Below are 26,051 nucleotides of genomic sequence, written 5' to 3'. Positions count from 1 at the left end.
CTCCACTCTGTGGTCCTGAGTTGTATCATTGTTCCCTCCCTGTGGGCAGGAAGAAGGTTACTTCCAGAGTTCTTGAAAGGTGCCTCTGGTTTCTTCCCATATCTCACCATCAACATTCCTGTTCTCTTTTTAGAAACCTCCACCTAGCAGCCTGGAGTGGGTCAACATAACAGTGGTTATGTTGATAGCACTGGTTCTACAGCAACCCATGCCTGCCCAAACTTGAATGGCATTGACAGTAGAGTTGGCCCAATGTTCCTTCCTCCTCTCCAGAATTCCCTATGTTTTGATCTCTGGCCACCTCTCACATGCTCAGTGAACACAGACATATAAAAATAATAATCTCTAACATAAAAGATGAAAGACAGAGCAAAGTGCAGCATTGGCTGATTCATTCTATGCCCAGGCAAAGCCATGGACTGCCTCTAGGTTGCAGCCATTCTCAGTCACTGGGCTTGAGGGTGAACTTGAATCACAGCCTGTCTAGGCATCACATCCACTCACTCCCTAGTTCCTGACACGACTTGGCCCAGTAAATTGCCTTCTGCTGCTGCAAGCTTATTACTCTTCAGCTTCTTTATCATTGGTTACAACCCACTTCCCACACGGGCTGCAAGATCCTTCTTCCCTTTACAAACACTGCACTTCTCTTTTGAAAGACCATAATTTAAAGCATTTGGGGAACAATATCTCTGAACACTGCTATAAGAATTATAGGATAAAAGACATTATCTTAATTATGTCACTCGACATGGTGCGAGACCCATGCAGAGCAAATGTAGTTTCAATCTCTTGTCAGTGGAGAAAAGCTAGCAAAACATGTAATACATTTTTGGAACACTTACACATTCTTATTATCTCCAATTTCATTAACAGAATATAAGAACCATATGTTGAATCAATAATACGCTGTGCTGAAGGAATAATTTCATTTATCTTGCAATGGTAAGGCAGGTCTACTGCAGTCTAACTGACTTGATTTCAGAGAGTCAAGAAAATCCTTTTTTACTGACTGATGTTTGAAATTTGACATCAGTCAGTTATCCCTTTAGATTAAGACACTGATCCCTTTTTCTGGAAAAATCTCTAAGCAGGTGTCAGAGATCTGTATCTAAGTGGGGACCTGGAGCAGGATTTAATAGGATACCCAAGAGAAGGGGCACAGAAGAATGAGAGGAAGGGGCGGTTCCAGGAAATGGGGGCTGGAGGGAAGACACAGGTGAAAATCAGTGGAATGGGCTCCCCTAGTACAAATGTCAGCCCCTTCTCAATTGTGGAGTGGTAGCTGTGGTAGTGGCGGTGGTCTTTTACACAGATATCAATGATTTGAGAGCAAGTAAATTAACCTGGAAATTTCTTTTACAAAGAGCACAGCATATCAATAAAATATTGATGGATTTTGCACTATCTATTCTAGTACAACAAAGACATGCCACAAACCTAAGATATTTGCAACATGGTGCTATACCTGTCAAAACATTAGTATCCAGAATGAAGAATCCTACACATTAGTAAGAAAGAAGGCAAACAACCAGATAGCAAACTTAAAAAGGAAACAGATAGGCAAATTAACAGAAACGGGAAACCAAGCAGCTAATGAACACATAAAACACTATCTATAAATACTTAATGAATGAGAAGATGAAAATGCCAGTTTATGGAAAATGCCTATTCAAACAAAAGTGAGACATCATTTCACATGCATCAGATTGGCAATATATAAAAAGTCTGATAAACCAGGTGTAGGTGAGGCTATTGGAAAATGTGGGTAGGAATATAAAGAGAAATTAAAACACCCATTTTGGAGAGTAAGCTGCCTCTATCTAGTACAGATGGAGAGGCACATATCACTTGGTACAGTAATGCCTCTTCTAGGTATATTCCCTAGAAAAGGGGTCAGCAAATTATAATTTGGTCCAAACCAGGCCCAATGCCTGTTTTTGTATGGCCCACGAGCTCAAAATATTTCTTATCATTTATAAATGTCCGAGGAAAAAAATCAAAATAATGAATGACATGTGAAAATATGTGAAATTCACATCAGCATGCATACTCATAGTATCATTGGCACACAGACACGCCTGCTTGTTTAAGTATTGTCGATGGCTGCTTTCCTGCTACCGCAGCAGAGCTTGATAGTTGTGACAGAGGCCATCTGGCCTGCAATGCTGAAAATATTTACTATCTGGTCCTTTACAGAAAAAAAACTTGCAGACCCTGGCCCTAGAGAAACTCTCACACATGTGCAAGGATGATGTGCAGTATTACTTGTATTAGAAAGAAACTGGGAGCAATGTGACTGTCCATTAAGAAGTGACTGCATAAATAAACTTGGTATATTTATACAATGAACTCTAATAGTTTTTTTCAATAGACCTACATGTATCAATTTGGATAAACCTCAAATATTCAATGTTGAATGATAAAAAAACCATGCTGCAAAAGGATACAGTATAAAACCACTTAAATGCATTCTGAAAAATACCCTCAATGATACAATATATGATGTACGGATATATACATGAAGAGAGATAGAGACTAAAAGTATAAAAATATGGATAGGAAAATACACACCCCCAGGATACCAGTTATTTCTGCAGAGGAAACAGGAATGGGATGGAAACCTTTATCTGCATCTATAATCTTCTATTGCTTTAAAAAGAAATAATGGTAGCAAATAAAAAAGAAACAATGTGTTTACTATGAAAATGTATTTATTCCAATGTGCTCTCTACCTTTGAAACGTATGAAATATTTTCCTAACTTAAAATATTACATCAGAATTACAAAACTGCTCCAATAGCTATTACTTCTATCGCCCACATTTTCAGCTGACCACAACCTTTTTGGTAAGTGTCCTCTGGATTACATAACACTCGGGCCAGAAAGTCAGGCAGGAGGTTTGGTGAGCATCAGCCCTGTACTGCTGAATGCTAGAAAATGCATACCGACAAGCACAATAAATTACATAGTCCATAAAGCCCTGTTTTTTGACTATACACCTAATTACCATGACACTATAGGATATGGGTGACAAAGTAATTGCTGTAATACCTGAAAAATGCTTTATGGATATTGGAACAGAGATAGAAATGGAAAAGAATTCCAAGGCAATCTATTTCATGAGTAAGCCACCTCCCAATCACCCCTGTTAATAAAGAGTGTGCATTTCCCAGACACATTGAATGAAAACACAACAGCTTTGTTTCCAACAGCAGTATCAGGAAAAAAAAAAAAAAAAAAAGAAACGTGCTGTTCCCGACTATAAGTTGAGAGGGATATTGTTAAGAAGCATTATTAAATACTAATGAGAATGATGTCAGATATGGTGGGAAACGTACACCATCTATCTTAATGTTGAGGGGTTTGTGGTTGGCTCGGGACAGAGTATCTCAGGGGATCACGTGTCCTTGTCTAGCATTCATGGCTGGCTTTATGGCCTGCCTGAGGGGTCCTTCCTTTTGCTGGTCAGGTTGGAGGTGCAGCACTGTTTGCAAAGTTGCCACCACTCTGTAAGGAAACGTTATGGAGAAAGGGAGAGCAGCGGCCACCGGTGTTTTGTGAGGCTCTGTCAGCGTCACAGGGGGGCCTGGGTGACTTCACCAACAGGAGGAGGCAAGACGGAGTAGAGAGTGTGCAGCATTAGGGCAAGAGTCTCGGAGCCATGCAACCTGGATTTCTTTATCAGCATTGCCACTTGCTGTCTGCGCCACCCTGGCATCTTGTCCTCTGCAAGGCCCAGTGAATGAAATCGTACGCTAATAAGGGGAAATAGATCTCTCACAGGATTGTGGAACATTTGAAAGGAAAATTTCTGCAAAAATGCTTTATAACGGGTTAAGTTGTATAAAGATACTAGCTGTTCTACAGATGCTTTGATGTGTGTAATATGCCATTTAGTGAGACCGTTTCTACTCGTGTGTGTGATATATGCCATGGTTCAGGGGACTTACAAAGGGGAGGGAAAGAAGGAGAGAGGGGAGTGAGGGAGGCAGGAAAGGTGAAGGAGAAAGGATGGAGGAGGGAGGAGGGAGAAGGGAGGGAGAGAAAGGGAGGGAGGGAGAGGAGAGAAAGGGAGATAGAGGAAAGGAGAGGAGAGGAGGGAAGAGGAGAAGAGAGGAGAGGAAAGAGGAGGGAAGGAGGGAGAGAGGCGAGATATAAGGAAGGAGGGAAGGAGGGAAGGAGGGAGGAGAAGGAGGGCCAGGAGTGAGGAAGGGACAGTGAAGCTTGTCTACCGCCCCCAAAGGAATATCTTCACTGGGTCTAATCAATACTCAGACCCATTCCATCAGTGCTATTTATGAGCTCTGGACAGGTAACTCACCCATCTTATTACTGTCACCTGCAATGTGTAGATAATTTAGCCACTCTCTCAAAAACACTGCCGAGTAATTTTCTAAGACAAAAAAATGACTCTCCAAAATAAATCCAGAGCACACACTCCCCTGAAAGATCATAATGAGCAAGACAGCCGTGAGCGCTGTGTGGAAATGGTGGTTTGCAATGCCAGTGTCCAGGAAGCACTCGAAATGATTTAGTTCAATTGTATCTCATATTTGAAAAGCCGCTTTCATTACCTTGACAATATCAGCTTGACAATATATATCTACGTATTTTTTGGCCCGAAGGGCCATCTTTTATCTGAGATAATGGTGCTGACAGTCATTGGAGCTGGGTTTTTTCCAGTAGTGAGGTGGATCCTGTAATGAGTCAGCCCCCTGTGCCCCCAACCCCACCCACAGTTTATTTATATGGCTCACTTTAATGGTGCCATCCACAACTGCAGAACAATTACCGTGTGTCCACGAAAATAAGACCTAGCCAGACCATCAGCTCTAATGCGTCTTTTGGAGCAAACAGTAGTATAAGACCCGGTCTTAAGACCGTCTTAAGACCAGGTCTTAGGTTATATTAAAATAAGACCGGGTCTTATATTAATTTTTGCTCCAAAAGACGCATTAGAGCTGATGGTCCAGCTAGGTCTTATTTTCGGGGAACCATGGTATTTATCTATTTAAAGCCGGCAGACCTATGGAAACTTGAAACATTGCCTCGACTTAACATTCTATCTAAATGACTTAAACCAGATATAATTAATAACTAAAACTCAGCTAGATAGTTGTCTGTATATATGGGTTTTCCGTGAAAGCCCAGTTTTTAAGAAATGTTGTCTTACAGTCCCTCTAAACCATGAAACTTTCCAGAAATTTCTATTTTTCTTTTTTTTGTATCAAAACTAGATATTTTGAAATGCATCTCACACTGAAAAGTGTTACAAAAAAATATTTGTTAAAATATATGTCCTTATCAATTCTTCAGAAACTGTGTGACCTGTCCATTCACCACTTTTAAGGCCAGGCTTTTCACAGGACCCTTGGACACCATCCCTCCTTTAGATTATTCAAGCCCACCACTTTAGCAGCCCTCTCCCATCACTCTTGCACCTTTGTGTCCCCCCTCTCTATTTGATCACTGCTATCTGCATTCGAACACCCCGTAATATCTCCAATATTAAAAACAAAAAAGCCTTTCTGTGGTCCCACATCCTCGTCCAGCGCCTGCCGAAATTCTTTGTTTGCATTAGCAGCTAAATTCCTAGCAAGATGTACCTACACTCACTGTCTCTACTTCCTGTCTACAGGTTCTCTCTGGACCCACAGCCTTTGTCTCCATGATTATACCTGAATTCCTTATTCAAAGTCACCAATGACTTCCCTGAGGTTAGTTCCCGTAATCAACACTCCCCTCCCATTTTTGTCATCTTATCCACATGCTGCTCTGAAAGTCTTTCTTAAAAGGACCTTGGTTCTCTTACTCCCCTGATCGGCAAATCCCTCAGTCTCATTTCCTATACCTCCAAGCACTGAGGTGCTCTGGGCGCAGGTCTCTTCAAGGGTCTCTTCAGGCTGCAATCTCACTCCTTAGGTGCTCTCATCAAGCCCCTTGGATTGAAACCTGTGTATCCACTGACCTTTCCAAAATTTATGTCTTCAGCTGGACTTCTTCTAAGAACTCCAGATTCATATCCCATATCTCACATCCAATCCATGAGAAAATCTTCCTGGCACTTCCTTAGAAATATATCCACAATATGGTGTCTTCTCACCACCTTTGCTGCGGCAACTGGTAGCTAAACTATCATTACCTCTTGCCTGGATTCCTATTCTCTCTGCTTCTATCCTTGCTGGTTACAATCTAATCTCCATATGGCAGACAGAGTAATACTTTCAGACTAGCAGATCACGATGCCTCCTGAAGCTTCCCATGACAGGCGGGGTGAAAGCCAAAGTCCTAACCATGGTCCTTATGACTGGCCCAACTTACCTCTCTGATCTCGCTGCCAGCAGTCTCCCATTCATTTTCTGGACTCTGTCTGCAGACATCTCTGTATCTCATCCAGTATGCCAAGCATCCGTCTTGCTCTGGGCTCTTGCTCTTAGCTGACACAGTGGCATTGCTCACTTCCTTATTTTCTTCATGTTCTATTCAAATGTCACCTTATTGGAGTGGCCTTCCCTATAAATAGTACCAACCCAACACTCTCCATCCCGCATGCCATTTATTTCTCTTCAAAGCACTGATCGCTGCTGGAAATACTGTATATCAATTGCTTTGCTTGTTTCTTTCTTGTCTATATCCCTGCCTGATATATGCACCTCTGGGTGATGGACTTCAATTTCATACAGTGCCTACGATTGAGTCTGACATTCAATAGATAGTCAACAATTATTATTTTACTTAATACTTAATACTATAGAGTACGATGTTTTAATAGCATTGCATCAATTAACAAACTAATCAAAGAGTTCATCAACTGTTGACTGTGGACCTACTGTGTGTTAATTTGCTAAAAGTCAGGAATGAAATGAAAGGAAACTGAACTTCAAGAGTTCACAGTTTCAAGGGGAAAGTTAAAAAAAAAAAAAGCAGTCTAGTTCCATAGTTTAACTAAACTGCAGTACGGCATAATGTGTTCATTAGACTTTGACATTAAGAAAGTGGGGGGAGGGGCTTGAGGGTTGGAGGGTCCCAACATAGATCAGTCTTCAACAGGACTGCTGTGTTCTCCAAGTGATAATTTCTCCCCTCCTTTGGAGTTTTTCTGTAAAGTAAGTATTTTTTAAAAAGTCTGAGCTCGTTATAATCAGAATAAAAAGTGGTCTATTTTGAAAAACACAAAGTTGTGATTGTATTAGTTTCCTATGGCTGCTGTAACAAATGACCACACACTTCATGGCTTAAAGCAACACAAATTTATTATCTTACATTTCTGGAGGCCAGAAATCCAAAATGGGTCTCACCAAGACAAAAATCAAAGGTAAGCAGCACTGTGCTTCTTCTGGAGGCTCTAAGGGAGATTTTGTTTCCCTGCCTTTTCCAGCTTCTAGAAGTTGTAGGCATCCCTTGGCTCATGAACCCTCCCTCTATCTTCAAAGCCAGCAGAGTAGCATCTTCAAATCTATCTCTATCTCTCACTCCCTGGACCATCTTCCTGATTCTGTTATCACATTTCCTCTGACCCTCCTGCCTCCTTCTAGGAAGGAACCTTGTGATTACATTGGGCCTATCCAGATTAATCCAGGATATCTTCCCATCTCAAGATACTTGTGGCAGAACTCGAGAATATACAAAATACTTCAGGAAACACTCCACTTGGTGATTGCCTTTGAGTGACCAAGACCCCGAAGGGGTGAACAATGGTAGCCATGACCACCAATGGGCATTCCTTGGACATGGACACTGTCTGTAAGCGAGTGGAGGAGGGAAGATCAACGGTGTGGGGCCATCTTCTTATGTGAGAAAAGTTCACGGTGCATGAAACGTGCCATGCAGTTTGGTATTTCTTTAAAATCTTAATGCTGCTGCTATGCTTGTGTTTTATTTTGTTTTGCTCTGTTTTTAAGGTATCTAGCGTTATAAATGATAGGAAACAGAATTTGAGTTTGACAATTGTGTTTCCACACCCCCACCCCAAAATAATGCTTACTTTATACTGCTTCTGTAAAAAAAAATATCAGAATAAAAAAATGTATTATAAAACAATATTTCAGGATCACTTAGGTGGTCTATAATATACAAATTCCATACCATTTATTGCTCTTGAAGCATCCTGAATATTCAAAAATCTAAATGTTTCATAATTAAATTTTTCTTTCCCCATGAATAAGCCCACAGAAGTTACACTTATTAAAGGTCAAACAGAACTCAAGTTGTTTAAAGGGCAAAAAGCAGAAAAGAAATGCTGAATATCTCATCAGGTATATTTGCTTACTTGATCCTTTCAATTCTTTCTGTGCACACCAGGCTCACAAAAAGACACATTCCTCGGAAGTTAAATTTCAAGGGTTCATCTCTAATCATGGACGATTATAGAAAACACAGTCTTAGAATTTGATTTGTTTCCTAGGTAACACCCCTTCAAATCTGGTATCCGTGCCTCATCTTCTGCTCCTACACATGGATAAAGATCCTGCAACCACATAGTGTAAATTTCAGGGACAGAAGATGTCTTGAGCAGACATCCTAAAAGAAGGATCTGGGTGGATGTTATTCTCTGGAAGGAAATTTAATTTATTTAAGCTAATAAAAATAGCAGGAGGAAGAAACAAAAATGGAAACATGCTGAAACTTAATTCCCTGAAAGATTTTGTTATCTAGCAAGTTATTCTTGGGTCCCCACTAAAATATTTAAGTTTCTTAAACATATGAAATATCTCATGGTTTAACCCAATGACTGTGGCATAATATAGCTCCCAGGAGAGGAATATAGCTGGATGTACATGTTTGAAAAATTGTGGCTGATCTCTGAACCTTAACAATAGGTAAAACTAGAAATACAGCATAAATAAGATACACACAGACTGAAAAAATCTCCCACATAGTCCCAAGGTACAAATTTAGATTACTAAATGTTCAAATTGTTTTGCTACAAAGACAGTCATCCCTCAAGGTACCCATGTCCAATGGCAAACCATAAGTGGTATCTATGTCCCTATTTCCTGCTGTAATATTAGTATTCAGGGAATATTTTGTTTAAAATAATCATCAAATGTAGCCTTGAACAACAAAGTCAAAAGCAGAAACGAGAGCAGCTACAGTAGATATATAGCTGCAGCAACAGGCACACAAAGCAAGAAGAGCTGTAACAGAATAAAAGAAAATAATCCATCTTTCTGACTCCGTCATGCTCGAGCATGCCCCGTTCCCATAACATGTCAGTTAGCAACTTCTGCTTAGTCCTGCACAGACATATGCTAATCATTAAAGAGATATCACCTGTAGCCTAGGAATTACTGAAACAACCTCCCTGCTCAAAACTACCGCCCCAAAAAGATAAGGGATATGTACAAAAATAATGATTGCAAATCAAAAGATCTATAGGAACCTTGTGACTGAGACCACGGCAACCTGAGTTTGATGACCAAAAGCAGAGAAGTTTCACCATCCCCCTCAGACCCTTGCTAACATCCAGAAGTCTGCAGCCATCAATTACTTCCTGACCTCAAACCCCTCCTGCTTCCCCTTTCCCTTGACATAAAAGAAGCCTGAACTCTGTGTTTTCTCAAGATGCTTCTTTAGGACCCTAGTCTGCTATCGGATCGGCCTGCAGGCTTTCCAAATGCAGTGGTTTTCCCAGCCCCAACTCCTTAACACTCGAATTACTGGCTATTGGGAGGCGAGCAGTATGAGCATTCACTGGGTTAGAGATACGCATGTTCAATAGGTGGTTTCCAGGGCTGGTATGGAAGTGGAGACGGAGGAAGGAGGAATGCAGCCACTAGGTGGCCAGGACTGATCCAAGGAACCATCCCGCCTGTGCCTTTGAATGGAACTGTCCGAGGTTCTGAAATAGGCATTTGAGTGAGTCTTGGTTCCACTGGTGACAATATGAAATAGTAACTAGTCACCATTTGGCATTGGCTAAATACACACTCTCCTTTTCTTCACTCTCACCACCATGAGTCACTATGCATTTCTAGCTACGTGATTCTCACAAGCGCTCAGTACCTGATCTTTTCCAGGGAGAACTGTTTGAAAGGGATAAATCAGAATACGTGGTGCTCAAACAGAAATCTGTTTAAAGGTTTAATGTTTTATTTCCTTCTAGTACTCACTGGCTTCTTAAGACACAACACCCACTCAATTTGCCAATTCAGAATGATTGAAAATTCAATAGTATTTGCAAATAGGAATCTTAATATCCTTTTACAAACTACAGAAGTCTAATTACTCCATTTTCATGTTAACTGCCTCTTCATTTAGTAAATGGAGATTGTTAATTATTCACACTGACATTTAAAAACCACATGAATTCTGTGTACTTATTACTAACTTGTAGGGTTTAAACCATATAACATTCTCCACAGATTCGCTCATTTTTGTTACACCAGACAGAAAAATTTTAGTAATCTATTAAAAAGTTACATTAATCCACTGAAATGAACATTTTTTCAAAATTTTTAGGGCTCAACTAATTACTATAACAAGTCCTAGAAAAAGTTTTCTCCCAGGATATATTGTCAAGGATTCCTATGATCTATTTCCATTTTTTTAAAGCACTGGAGAAATCACCTAATAAACTATATGATGGGTTTCTTATTCCTGTGTAGATTAACCTCAGTGTTGCCCACTTTTTCATTCTTCTGCACCTCACATTGATATTTGACAATTCCAAACCTCCATATTCAAATATTTTCAGTGACAGACTTAAAATATTCTTTGATTCAACTCTAGAAAAAGACACCTGACCAGTAATTCACACAGCAGACACATTTCTTGGTCAGGTGTCTGTCAAGTTTCAAGTAGGCCCAGGAGGCATACTCGGAATATATTGGTTTATCTAGATCCCTAAAAATGTAAACTCACAATTGAAATCTGTGCCAGGGACATAGTGCTGAGGGGTACTGGATTAAGCGACCCCAAAATATGCCTCTTTGACATAGGAATTATTTTGAGATAAAGGCCACTGAGAACCAGGCAAAGCTCTAAATACGGGCAAAAGTTTTCGTTTTGTAAAGGAAATTCCCATTTGTAGAGATGTCTTCCTCTCCCTAACTAGGAAGAGGAAGGCTCTTAATAACTGTCCACCAAGAAGGCTCTGACTTAAACCTGTGTAACAAACCTTATCAAACAACCCTTGTGTACCGTACTTTCCCAGTCATCTCTTAATTTGCCTCTCCTGCCCACAAAGCTCAAACCCCCTTTACTGGTATGTTCACCCAAATTCTAACAACTCCGTTGGGTTACTCACCTCTGAGTGCTCCAAGTGTACACCAGGAGGCACATGTTAATAAACTTGTTTCTTTTTGTCTTGTTAATGTGTCTTTGGCCAATCTCATTCACAGGGCCCCAGCTGGAGAACTTAAAATAGGGAGAGAAAAAGGTTTTTCCTCCTCTGTCTCATGAATTTTCTCCTGCTGCCACAATATTTCCTTAAAAGCCCGACTCTGCCACAAACTTGCTCTGGAGGGTTTACCAAATACAATACCCTCTTCAGTATGCATTTAATCACCTGCACAATGTCAGTGTTACTATTTACTTAACAGTTGTTTAGAGAATAAAATGAGATTATATACATAAAGCATCTAAAACAATGCCTGGAATTGTAACAAGGTGACAGGCTCCTCTCCACCTTAATACCAGTAGGGAGTTCCTGCGTTTCTATAGATATGCTAATTGACTGGAGGAGTTCCACGTGAATTTCGGTTCTGACTGGGAACAAAGACAATCGAAGACTTTTGCCCACTTCCTTAGATCCCACGTCTTGCCCCAGCCTGCCTCCCTCCCCTTGTGATAAAAGACACTTGGGATTCAAGGAGTGCTTATGCTGAATTTGAGAAAACTAGAAATCTCCCATCTTCTCTTTAAGGTGTAATTTTAATAAATGAAAGCTTTCCTTAGTCCAAACTCTGATCTATTGAATATGTGAAACACACGAGCTTTGTGACTGCAGCAGTACACATGGATAGTATGCCAGGTAGGTACAAAGTAGGGGAAAATCTAAACTAATCATTCATCCTGATCTTCCATCAGTCCCTACTTAAAAATATGAGATTCAATAACTTGTTGTGTTTACTAAAATAGCACTATAATATAAACAGTCATTATAATCAACAATGAAAACACCATAGGTCATAGTCTATGTGGAATTCAGCTGTCTTTACTAAAACAAAAATAAATCCATTTTCTATTTCACTATACGTGGCACTGATAAATTTGAAAACCTAGATGAAGTGAAGAGTTTTCTATGAAAATACAAATTTTAAAAATTAAGTCAAGGAGATACAGGTAACAGGGTTGCCCAATACCACAGAAGAATTTGAAACATCATTAAAATGTCCATACTACCCAAAGCATTCTATAGAATCAATGCAACCCTATCAAAATATCGATGGCATTTGTCACAGAACTAGAACAAATAATTCTAAAATTTATATGAAACCACCGATGACCCAAAATATCCACAGCAGTCCTGAGAAAAAAAGAACAAAGTTGGAAATATCATGCTACCTGATATCAAACTATACTACAGGGCCATAGTAATCAAAACAGCATGGTACTAGCATAAAAACAGACATATAGACCAATGCAACAGAATAGAGAGCCCAAAAATAAACCCATGCCTATATGGTCAACTAATCTATGACAAAGGAGGCAAGAATATTCAATGGGGTAAAGACAGTCTATTCAATAAATGTTGTTGTGAAAACTGGACGACACATGCAAAAAAAATGAAACTGGACCACCTTCTTACACCGTGCGCAAGAGTAAGCTCAAGGTGGATTAAAGATTGAAGTGTAAGACCTGAAACCATAAAACTCCTATAAGAAAATATAGACAGAAAGCTCTCTGACATTGTTCTTACTAATATTTTTCCTGACATATCTTCTCAGACAAGGGAAACAAAAGAAAAAATAAATAAACAAATGGGATTACATCAAACTAAAAAGTTTGTGTACAGCAAAGGAAACCATCAACAAAATGAAAATACATCGTACTAAATGAGAGAAGATATTCCTTCAATGATACATCCAATAAGGGATTAATATTCAAAATTTATAAAGAACTCATAAAACTCATCACCAAAAACACAAACAATCCAATTTAAAAATGGGCAGAGGACCTGAATAGGCATTGCTCCAAAGAGAACATATAGATGGCCAATAGACACATGAAAAGATGCTCAATGTCATTAATCATCAGAGAAATGCAAATTAAAACCACAGTGAGATATGACCTCACACCTGCCATCATCAATAAATATCATCAATAAATCAACAAATAACAAGTGTTAGCGAGGATATGGAGAAAAGAGAACCCGTATGCATTGTTGGTGGGATTGCAGATTGATGCAGCCACTATGGAAAACAGTATCCTCAATAAATTATTTCCTCAATAAATTAAAAATAGAACTACCTTATGACCCAGCAATTCCACTATTGGGTATTTATCTGAAGAAATCCACAACACTAGTTTGAAAAGATATATGCACCCCTCTGTTCACTGCAGTGCTACTTACAATTGTCAAGATATGGAAGTAACCTTAGTGCCCATTAATAGATGAATGGATAAAGTAATTTTGAGATACACACACACACACACACACACACACACACACACACACGAATATTACTTGGCCATAAAAAAGAATGAAATTTTGCCATCTGCAACAACATGGATGGACCTAAAAGATATTATCCTAAGTGAAATAAGTGAGACAGAGGAAAACATACACCATATGATCTCACTTATATGTGGAATTTAAGAACAAAATAAATGAACAAACAAAACAGAAACAGACTCATAGATACAGAGAACAAACTGGTAGTTGCCAGTTAGAAGGGGTTTGGGGGGCTGGGTAGAAAACGGGAAGGGGCTAAGAAGTACAAATTGGTAGTTACAAAATAATCATGGGGATGTAAAGTATAACATAGGGAATTTAGTCGATAATATGGTAAAAATTATGCATAGTGCCAGGTGGGTACTAGGCTAATCTGGGGATCACTGCATAAATTCTATAAATGTCTAACCACTATGCTGTACACCTAAAACTAATATAAAATAACACTGAATGTCAACTGTAATTGAAAAGTAAAAACCAATTTAACATGATAGAGAGAGAGCTAGGAACACAGTTAGGACTGTGTTGGACTCACATTTACTATAGGTTTGTATATTACTTTCATTTAGTGCAGAGTTTTTCCACCCCAGCGCTACTGACTGGCACTATTGACTATTGGGATGGATAATTTTTCTGTTGTGAGGGACCGTCCTATGCATTTAGGATATTCAGCAGTGTCCCTGGCCTCTCCTCACTAGGTGCCAGTAGCGGCCCTGTCCCACTTCTGACAACTGAAAATGTCTCCAGCTATTGAAAAATACCTCCTGGTGGTGAGGGAGTGTGTGCAAAATTGTCATGGGTTGAAAAATCAGTGAACCAGTGAAATGCTGAACATTTTACTTTGTCATGAAATATTCTCTAAAGGCATCTTCTTATGACTTTAAAATACTATAACACACAATCATTTAATTTAACCATGATATGTAATTAGACATTTTAGTTTCATGACCTTTAAATTTGTCTTGCAATAAATAAGAAACACTTGTACAAAATTCTTTGGTTGGAAAGCTGATGATTTTCTTCCGATAAACTGAAAGCTTGAATTATAGGGTTAAAGGATATAAATATTTTTAAAGTGAATCTGTGGCCCACTCTTCAGAAATGTTAAGCCAAAAGACATTCCCATTTGTAGGGCAAATGTGTTTTTATACCACTAATACTAAGCAACCCTGTGTATTATACTTTATAAAAATTATTTATGAAACCAGTTCATGAAAAACGGTGTGACACATCATGGTATACCATTTTTATTTATTAGTATTTATTTTCCAACTTACCCTTTCAATGAACTTAAAGTCATTTTATTTGATGATTGGGTCTTATATGAAATATAATCCTTCTGCTCTAGGACAATATTTCTTTTTTTAATTTTAATTTTTTTTATTAGTTTCAGGTTAGGACAATATTTCTTGAAGTAATTTCTGCTTGTGAATGACAGGTGACACTGTCTGTAATTTTATTTTACTGAAACCATTGGTAGGAAAGATTTGACAATGGTGAGAGGAAAACAATGTAAGAGATTTACAGAAATACTATAAGAGGAAGCAGACTGACATTTCAGGTTTTGAAAGACCTTTCCTACCAGCCCAGAAAAAGAAATTTTATTTATCTAGTGATAAACAGTCTATTAAACTCAGGCATCAGGAAACCATCTCTAAAGCAAAGCTAAAAAGACAGAGCCAGGAGAACTGATTGTCACCATAACCCAAAAGCTGATATTGACAATTCTAAAATCAGTGTAATAGCAAAGAATAGGAGTGCATATTCTTAATATTGTTCCTGCATTTTCAAAAATTACTCAATGAAGTATTATATCGTCTCCATAAGGCATGGTAAGGCAGAATTCTAATGTGGCCTCCATAATCTCCACCCTCTTGATTGCAGCCTTCAGGAGGGCCAGAGTAGAGGACTCAGCAAATCCTGGCCTGGACTCCTGACCCACAGAAACTGAGAAACTAAATGTGTGCTGTTTCAAGCCATTGTTGGTGTACTCAATAGGGAACTAATACTGTAGGCAGTGACTAACGCTGATTTAGGATGACTTCCACTAAAATGGTGAAACTATTTGAGCCCTTGAAAAAGTAAACCATAATTATTATGTCTAGATATTCATTCTCTTTGAATATCTCAGGCCCCAATAATGCTTGGTGAGAAGGGGGCAGATTTCTGTGTTCTACCACCTCTTAAAATGCATAACACAGGACAGTATACCCAAATCGAAATTCATGTTCTAAACATTTAAATATATTCCATTTATGACTGATAAGAAATGACACAAGAAAACTAACTAAAAAGAGTAATTCTGATTTTGATTGTTTTCAGTGATGCTGATGAGACTAAATTAAACTCTGTTCAAAAACACCATCAACAGTAACGTAACTAATTGTCAAATGAAAGCAGAAGGGACATCTGCCAAATTTTGGATAATTAAAATAAATGCCTGTCTTCATTATGTACACACTAATTTACCATTCAATTACTGTATAGTGTTTGTATTCTTTGCTTCAAAGAATTTTATAGTATCAAAATATTTTTTCGAAAAATAACTACTAGAAATTAAATTTTCACAGTGGCCAAAAAACATAATTTACACTCAAATAAGTTTTTTACTATTTTATACCATAATTAGTAGGAAGCATTTGAATAGACATAATTACATAATTGCTAAAATATATAATGATCATTACATTATTTGTTATAATAAAACATAGAAACACCCCATATACTCATCAAGATGGAGATTGCTAAATAAATGTTGGTATATTCCTATCATAGAATGTTATATAGCCATTAAAAAGAATTGGGGAATTTCTCTTTTATTCACTATACCCCCTATGAATCCTGAACCCACAAGGTCCAAACAAATAGATTAAAATATTGCATTTCTCATCTAATTTATAAAATGTTTAATTATACATCTTCTAAACATCATACAGATTCAAGTCCTAACCACCCAGAAGCATGAATCATACTCCCCTCCCACCCTCTCTTAATTCACTATCCTTCTTCCAGCTCTGTAGCCTTTTAAAAAATGGTCCATTGAGGTACTTTATTTGCACATTGTATTATATCCCTAGAAAAAGAGACACAGAATTATCCCTCCTTTGTGTTTTCGTCTTGCTTCTTCGTGGTCCATGATGCCAGTTGAGGTTGTCAGTACAATGAAACCAAACTGAAGGGACAGGAGCAGCTTATTCTGCCATTTTTATAGACCTTTGAGTTGAATATCAAATCTGAGGCTGATCACTCCACACTTGTTTAACCTGCTCGTGAGGTTCACAACAATTTTCCCAGCTCTGGGATCATCAGTGATTCCAAATTCACCGATGTAGCCATGCTTCATCATCACAGTCAGAAACCGGATGATGACTTTGGGGAACAGTCTAATAAGAATGTGCTGTTTGCCTCTCGTCAGCATTGTTGATGCTCTTGAGAGCATCAGCAGGGACATTCATGCACACCATGGAAAGATGGCACCATGGAAAGATGGCACAATGGAAAGATGGCAGCACAGAAAGATGGCGGAAAAAGTCTGTGGCCTTTATGAAAAAAAGGCAACCGGGTTGAGATAGATGTAGCTTATTTTAACCACATCTCTCCCTGCTCTCCTGCCTCAAGCCCTTAGGCCTCATCTTCCTCTACTATTTTCTGGTTCAATCCAAAAACCCATAAGAAACTCTTTGATAAGGGTGGCAAACTCCTTTCTTCTTTGGGTAAGCTCAGGCAGAGAGACTGGAAACATCTATACATTAATAAATTATGACTTGTCACATTACAGCTTTATAACTTTTTTCAGTATCAAACATGTTTTACTAGGTTAACATTTTTTCTGATATGTACTCATTTTTCCATTTGCTTCTTGGAAGTGAGATCTGTGCCAATGAAAATCTTGCCATTTTCATCTGATCAGAGTTAATTAAGCTCAATTTAACAAATATTTCCTGACCAGATGGTAACCAAAATGAAGACGGTGACCAAATGAAAATAGATACCCTCATTCTAGGGAGAAGAGGCAAACACAAACAATAAACATAATAAAACAGTAAATTATATGGAGGTGGGAATAAGATGAGAAGAACAGTATAATGAGAACGAAGGAGGGGTGCATGTGTCAATTGGAATTTTAAGAAACTATCAAAGTTGTGAGGAACCAGGACAAATCAAACATAATACTGAGGACAGGTCTGGGGAGCAGAGGGAGGATACTGGCCTGTGGGAGATATCTGTCTGTCATCTTCCCACATGCTTGTCCTTTAAACCACTGTCTATGTGTCTGCAAATGCAAACAGTCAGGCCCCTCACCCCAGAGTCCATAATTGGAATTCAGTGGCAATTCATCTGTTATCTAAGTGTCATCAACAGTTTAAAGATAGTTACAATTAAGAAGTGGCCACAGTTATATTGTTCACCTAAAGGTTTTCTTCTTGCTTTTTTCATTTGTGATGTGTAGGCTTTGACTGAGCTTTGCTCCCACATGAAACTGTTTCCCACCTGCATTTGTAACGTCAGTTTAATTCTTAGCAGTGTTTTATAAGAATCCTGAATCTTGCAATATGTCATAGATTTAGACAGAAAAGATATGGTCCAAGTTCAGAACACCTTTATATTGACTACCGTCTTACCTTTTTGTTTCCCTTAAACGCTTGTCTGCCTGCCTTAATATTTGGTTCTTGGTCCCAAATACTGCCATAGTAGAGATTTATTAATATTAATATTAGAGAATTATTCATTTATTATAGGTGCCTTTTTGTTGGTGGTTGTTTAAAATCAAGTAATTGAGAGAACACCCTTAAGTGAGAGATTTGTAAAGAACCCAAAATATTGGAATAGGGGGAGATGGGGGGAGAGAGACACTGTCATGTGGTTATTGAAAAGCTGTGGGGTAAAGACACCTGGATATTCAAAGACTGCTTTGGAATGGTTGACTGATTATCCATGTCACAGAGTGACACAACTAACAAGACAACAGAGTTCATGCTCATTGGTTTTCAATTCAGCGCTTTTCTACTATACCCATTTTGCTATGGGAGTCAAAGTATATATTCCTTTACCCATCCAAACAATCACCAGGCAATTTATTTGTGGAAATAGTGTAAAGACATTATGTGAGTACTCAGATGTCCTCTCCTCCCCACTCCCTTCTAATTCTCTCTCTAGGTAAGATTAAAGTTAGAACCCTATACATTTCTTCGATGTATTGGTTAGACCATCAATATACCAAGCTCTAGGCAAAAGACAAAGGACATTTAATGACCACGAGAAACACTTTCATAAGCTTCCCTTCTCTATAAATCTGACAGTGATTTACAAAGGATTCGTTTGACTCTACCACCAACTGCAAGAAATTACCTCAAGAATATGGAGTCTGGAAAAATTTTGGTATCCTTATTTAGCACAAGTCATCTAAATGGTACAAAGCAATTGGACCTTACTGCTATGTTAACTCGACATATTTTATATGGTTCAAAAATTAAAACTATCTTTGAAGCATACCATAAAATATGTCTAAATGATTAATTAACAAAATTGTTGGCTCAATTTAATGAAAAAAGTTGTTCTATATTCTCTACATTCAACACAGCTGAAAATTGCCTCCACTGACCAAGTTATTACTTCTTTCTCCCATGTTCTGGAGCATTTAGAATATCTCTCTGCTAACATGGTACTATAACTGTTTACTTTCCTATATTCCTTTTTTCCTGATTTTGGAGGAAAGGGAATGGGCCTTATTTCTTTTTCATCACTTTAACAGCTCTAGTAATTGGTACAAGATTGGGCGTTTACTGAGTTCATGGATGGTTGGTTGGTTGGTACTTTGGATGCTGGTGGTATCTATAACATTTCATCACCACCACCACCACATGAGGTTTTGTACAACAGTTTTCTTTCTAAATTAGCATCCATCACTCGTGCCATCACACATGCCCAAACCTTACTTCTGTAGTAAGGTTTCCTTTGTTACTCATCTACCCTAAAGAGTATGACATTTATTATAAAAAATACTTGTGTACCTATCACCCACCTGAATAAAATATTACAAAAATATCGTGTGTTAAAACCTACCACTATGGATTTGTTGGTTATTCCTAGTAATTCTGTAAATAGCTGCTTTATATATATTTAAGGTTATGTACTTACTTTATCATAAAAGTTCAGATAAAGTAAAGTATATATCTTGAGGTTGACATGTATCTTTTTTCATTATGCCATGATCCTCTTTATTCCTAATAGCAATTTGAATCAAAGTATATTTTGCCTCAATTTAATCAATATGTCTATCTCTTCCCAAGAATACAGGAACCTTACTGCAATTTAACTCTGAAAATACCCTCATCCATATTACATGTCGCTGTAGCCTATTCATTTATTTTTCCCTTGCTTTTTTGCCCCTAAATTTTAGACATTAACATTATCTCATTTAGTCGTAATATTTGGATTTACCCACTTGTTTAGTGATATTTCCTCAATTATCCTTCTTAAATCTCAATTCTGAGTGTAATTTCCTTCTTGCCAAGGACCCTTGAAGGACTACAGACCTGAGCAAAAGAATAGTCTAGAAAAAAAATTCCCACACTGGCTAACGTGCCAATCTCAACATGGGCTCCCACAGTGAAAAACAGAAGTCTCCCTCTGGAATCGGAACTCACACACCAGCCCTCACATGAATTTGGGGTTCAGACGTTTAACGTTGATGTGATCATCAACATTAATACAGGACCCTTTAAGCTGGGAAAGGACAAATAAGTAAAAATGGTTCCCTATTTATAATGTCCCTAGAACCCAAACAAAGAAAAATAATCAAAGGAGGTTACCGAATGGTAGTAATCCTGCGAGTAAACACAAAACATATTTGGAGAGAAATATCTTCAACCTAGGCCTCAAAAGGATTCCTTATTATGAGTTTAGAATATGGCTGGCACAATTTTTCTACAAAGGACCAGGTATTAAATCTTTAGGTTTTGCAGCCCATACGGTCTCCATTGCAGCTACTCAGTTCTACTGTTTTAGCACGAAAACAGCATGTACTCATACTCCTAAATGAATGAGTATGTTTGTCCTCCAATAAAAGTTTATTATGGACATTGAAATCTAGATTTTACATCATTTATAAGTATCAGTAAATATTCTTATTTCTTTTTCAATATTTAAAAATATAGAAATCATGCTTAGCTCTCAGGCTGTCTGAAAACAGGCAGCAGGCCAGATCTGGCCCACAGGCAAAGGTTTGCCAACCCCTGATTTAGAGAGTTTTCTAATACATAGAAACTGATGTCTGTGTTTGCTATTTTTATTAAACTATGCAGCATTAATAATCACTAATTTAGAAAGGATACTTTTGTTTCCATAGCAATTTTCCCAGCACACAAACTGGCCAAGAGAAGTCTCTTCTTGTATCACTTCGGGCCAAGTTAGAGAGCTCATGGTACATGGGACCACAGCCTCCAATTTACTGATCTAGTAAAATGGTTGTGTCTGCATTGATCTGAGAACAGAATTTTAGAACTAGGATTTGTATCATTGAAAGCTGAAATGTTTAAATGACTCATCCATGTCTGACACTACGAACGCGGCATAGAAAAACTCTACTCATCATTCAAAATCCAGCTCAAATTGGTCCCCTCCTCATAGACCCCTCCCCTGAACTGTCTAATGTTACTGTGTCTATCATCTGAACTCAGTGCACCCTTTGCTCATACTCCCTCTAGCACTTATCAGTGCACTGCAAACTTTTGCTTTTCTCTCTCATTTGAGCATTTGTTATTCACCTTCCTATCTCTCCTAACTAGACCAATGAAGCCAACACCTAGAAATACATGAGTATGATTCTGGATGGCCAGTTATCAAGTCATCTAATCATTGTTAAATTGATTTGAAAAAGAAAGATTTAAGAACTATGGGTAAATCTTTTCCCAAGCTCAAATAATATTTGATCATTCAGAAAACTGATAAAAGTTAACTCAAACAGCTAAATTACAGAGAAGGAAAAGCAGTAATTCATTTTTCCTGTCAGTTAAATAAAAAGCCTTTCTTATGAAGACAAACCATATTCTCATATCCTCTTAAAAAAAAAAAAAACACAGTGAAACTGAGCAAAACATTTGATTTCTCAGGACCTGCAGGAAATTTTTAACACACTAGAGAATAAAATGCAGTGAAAAATTTTTAATTTTGCTTAATAAGAACATGGTATGCATATTTATCTATTACTACCGTTTCACAGAAGAGCATTTTAATACCAAAATGTAGGAAAACAATGTTATGTTGGTTGAAACGTAGTCCTTTAAATTAATTAAATTTAGCTTTATGAAAAGCATGTTAAGCTTCTGCACAGCAAAAGAAACCATCAACAAAATAAAGAGGCAACCAACTGAATGGGAGAAGATTTTTGCAAACAGTGCCTCCGATAAGGGGCTAATATCCAAAATATACAAGGAACTTATACAACTCAACAACAAAAAAACAAACAACCCAATTGAAAAAATGGGCAGAGGACCTGAAGAGACATTTCTCCAAACAGGACATACAAATAGCAAATAGACATATGAAAAAATGCTCAACATTACTAATCATCAGAGAAAAGCAAATAAAAACCACAATGAGATATCACCTCACCCCAGTCAGAATGGCTATCATCAACAAAACAAATAGTAACAAGTGTTGGAGAGGCTGTGGAGAGAAAGGAACCCTCATACACTGTTGGTGGGAATGCAGACTGGTGCAGCCGTTATGGAAGGCAGTGTGGAGGTTCCACAAAAAATTATGAATAGAATTACCATATGACCCAGCAATCCCTCTCCTCTGTATCTACCCAAAATATCTGAATTATCTGAAAACATTTATCCATAAAGACACGTGTGCTCCAATGTTCATTGCAGCTTTGTTTACGGTGGCCAATACATGGAAACAATCAAAATGTCCTTCGATAGATGAATGGATAAAGAAGTTGTGGTATAGATACACAATGGAATACTATTCGGTGGTAAGAAAAGATGATATAGGAACATTTGTGACAACATGGATGGATCTTGAGAGTATAATGCTGAGCGAAATAAGTCAGACAGAAAAAGCAGAGAACCATGTGATTTCACTGATATGTGGTATATAAACCAAAAACAACAAAAGAACAAGACAAACAAATGAGAAACAGAAACTCATAGACACAGACAATAGTTTAGTGGTTACCAGAGGGTAAAGGGGGTGGTGGGTGGGGGTCGGAGATGAAGGTAAGGGTGATCAATATATGGTGATGGAAGGAGAACTGACTCTGGGTGGTGAACACACAATGGGATTTATAGATGATGTAATACAGAATTGTACACCCGAAATCTATGTAATTTTACTAACAATTGTCACCCCAATAAATTTAAAAAAAAAAGAAAAAAAAAAAAAGAAAAGCATGTTAAATTGTAACTATTTTTTTAAATTGTGCTACAGACTGGGAAAAAAATTTCACAGGTCCCAAAGACCCTAATAATCCATAGCTCAGTGTTCGGAGACTACTGGATTAGAGAATAACTGAGGTCTCTTTCAACTCCCATTTTTTTTAACATAATTAAATTCTTTTTCTGCATCATTACAATATATTAAATGCCTTTCTCTTTTATAGCCAGCCACACAACAGATTACCAAAGACAATTCTTTCCGAAGCTTTTAACTTTTCTTTTTCTTAAACTTGATATTGGATTTACTTTCAAATTTACATCTTTATCAATCTCAATTATCTTCTTATTTAAATTACAGGCTTTCATCATTAGCTCACTAACTTAGCCATATATCATTTCTTTCACCACAAAAAAGGCATACATTTTTCTTTCAAAATCCTTGTAAGGGGCAGAACTTCCATTTATGACAGTGAAGATTCTGACAGATCCTCTCCCCAACAAACACATCTAAAGGTGGAAAAAATGATCACTAACAACCTTTCAGAGCTGCAAACATTGACCAAAGGCAAAAGGCAAAGGGAGAAGCACTGAGTCATGAAAAGCTCCCCTAACTTCAGGCAAGAACTGTGGGAGTTTGCGACCTGCCTGCAGGGTCTGCCCCCAACCCCACCGCCGGGTTTAGTAGACAGGAATGATGGTTGTCCAGGTATGGTGCTAGCCAATGAAAACCAGCCACTTCACTGCCAGAGAGAGTTGACTTGGTTTGGAGCAAAGCTGAAAATCCATTTCCCAGCAACGTTGTCAGAAAAAGCAGTAACTCAGTAGGAAACAAAAGGAGAAAACCCGAGCCCCGCTGGCCTCAGCCTTCAGGGCCAATGAGAAGCCAGGCAGAAATTACACAAGGAAATGGTCCTGGAAATGAGATCACCTTAGAACTGCAAGGAAATCTCTCCACATCTCTGACTGGGAAAATTACATGTATGGGCAAGGAGAGCTAAAAGAGCCCAGCGGAAAGTGAAAGCCGAGGCCGATTTTAAAATCACTTGAACTCTGAATGTGCTCCCAACTCACACAACAAATTCAATGGCAGAGTGTGACAGCCCAATGGCTTGAAGTGTTTGAGCACAACCTCTGCCCAGTCATTGTCTGAGTGTTAAGTTATGCAGACAAAGCGGTGGCATCTATATATCCAGGATAAAAATTAAAATTAGGGAGACAAAAATGAACAGAGAGCTGCGACCACACACCTAATTAACATTTATAGAGCACTCCACTCAAAAGAGCGTAATACACATTTTTCTTCAAGTACACATTCAATATTCCTCAGAATAGACCATATTCTATTCCACAAAACAGGTCCCAATAAATTGAAAAAATATGGAATGAGTTAAAGTATGTTCTCCAACCACAATGGAATTAAGTTAGAAAATAACAACAGAAAAGAATTTAGGAAATCACCAAATATTTGGAAATTAAACAGTATTTTCTAAATACTCTATAAGTAAAGACGAAATCACAAAGGGACTTGAAAGTAATTGAACTGAATTGAGACAAAATTACATGTGTGAAAAATTTTTAGATGTAGGTAACGTCGTACTTAGGGATAATTTATAGTTCCAAAGGCCTATATTAGAAAAAAAGAAATGTCTTAAACCAATAATCTGTTTCTACATTAAGAAATTAGGAAAAAGGAGAAATTAGCTCCAAAGCAAGCAGGAAAGAAATCATAAAGATCAAAGGGGAAATGAATCAAGTAGAAAACAGAGAAACAAAGAAACTAAATCACCAAAATTGGTAAATTTGGTCAGCCTGACCAAAACAAGAAGAAACAAATTGCCACACTCAAAAATGAAAGATTGGATATCACTACCAACTCTAGGGAAGTTAAATGGATTATAAGAAAATATGATGAACAAATTTACACCAACATATTATGCAAATTAGTTGAAACAGACAAATTCCTAAGAAGACATTTCGATGATAGACCTAAATATAAGAGCTGAAATTAAATCTTCTAGAAAACATAAGAGAATGCCTTTGTGAAGGTAGGCAGTGATTTATTAGATAGAGACATAAAAAGCACACACTAAAACAAAAATTGGTAAGTTAGACTTCATCAAATTTCTGCTCCACAAATGACACTGTTAAGAAAATGAAGCGGCCTTCCACAGACCTGGGAGAAAATACTTCCAAAACCCATTATCTGTTAAAGGGTTTGTATCTAGAATACATAAGAAACAATTACAACTCAAATAAAGGCGCTAACAAAGGATATTTGTATGGAAAATTAAGATCACAATGTTATACCAAATCTCCCTGAATGACTGAAATGAAAAAAGGCTGAAAATATCAAGTGCTGGGCTGGACATGGAACTGGAAATCTCATACATTGTTAGTGGGAATGCAAGGTGGTTCAGCCACCTTGGCAAACAATTGAACATGAATTAAAAACTTAAACATACATTTAATATACATCCCAGAAATCCCACTCCTAGATAATTACCTGAGACGAAATCATATGTTAAAAAAGATTGGCATATGAATGTTTATAATACATTTATTCATCATCAGTCAAAAATTGGAAATGCAAACACACCATCAATTGGTGAATGGATAAACAAATTATTGTATACCCATACCAATGAGCTATTATTCAGCAATAAAAAGGAACTACTGATACATACAAAAACATGGATCCCCGCAAAAGGTCACACATTGCATGATTCCATTTATATCACACACTGGAAAATGCAAAATAATTAAGGACAGAAATCAGATCAGGGACCAGAGTGAGGGGAAAAGGAGATAGGTGTAAAGGAACGTGAGGGAACTTTTTGGCGTGACGGAAATGTTTTATATCTTGATTGCAATGGTGGTTACATGACTATATACATTTGTCAAAATGCATCTAAAATAAATAAGAACAAAAGGGTAAAAAACTATTGACAAAAATATTCCTCATGGGAAAACACAGCTTTAGAAGCAGGCCTCCTCGTTCTCTCACACTAAAAACTCTAAATATTTACCTGTAATCCAGCTGAGAACAT

The 26,051-nt window shown here is 37.7% G+C and overlaps 1 protein-coding gene and 1 pseudogene across 3 annotated transcripts in view; both read right to left on the bottom strand.

Moving 5' to 3' along the window:
• FRMPD4 (FERM and PDZ domain containing 4) overlaps window positions 1–26,051 on the bottom strand; it is a 768,746-nt gene that overhangs the window by 555,568 nt on the left and 187,127 nt on the right. The window lies entirely within an intron of this gene.
• On the bottom strand, window positions 16,695–17,085 carry LOC109455030 (small ribosomal subunit protein uS8; annotated as a pseudogene).

Source organism: Rhinolophus sinicus, chromosome X, assembly GCF_036562045.2.
Source record: "Rhinolophus sinicus isolate RSC01 chromosome X, ASM3656204v1, whole genome shotgun sequence".
Classification (NCBI taxonomy): domain Eukaryota; kingdom Metazoa; phylum Chordata; class Mammalia; order Chiroptera; family Rhinolophidae; genus Rhinolophus; species Rhinolophus sinicus.
The sequence above is the reverse complement of the archived record's forward strand: the minus strand, read 5'-3'. Positions and strand labels throughout refer to the sequence as shown.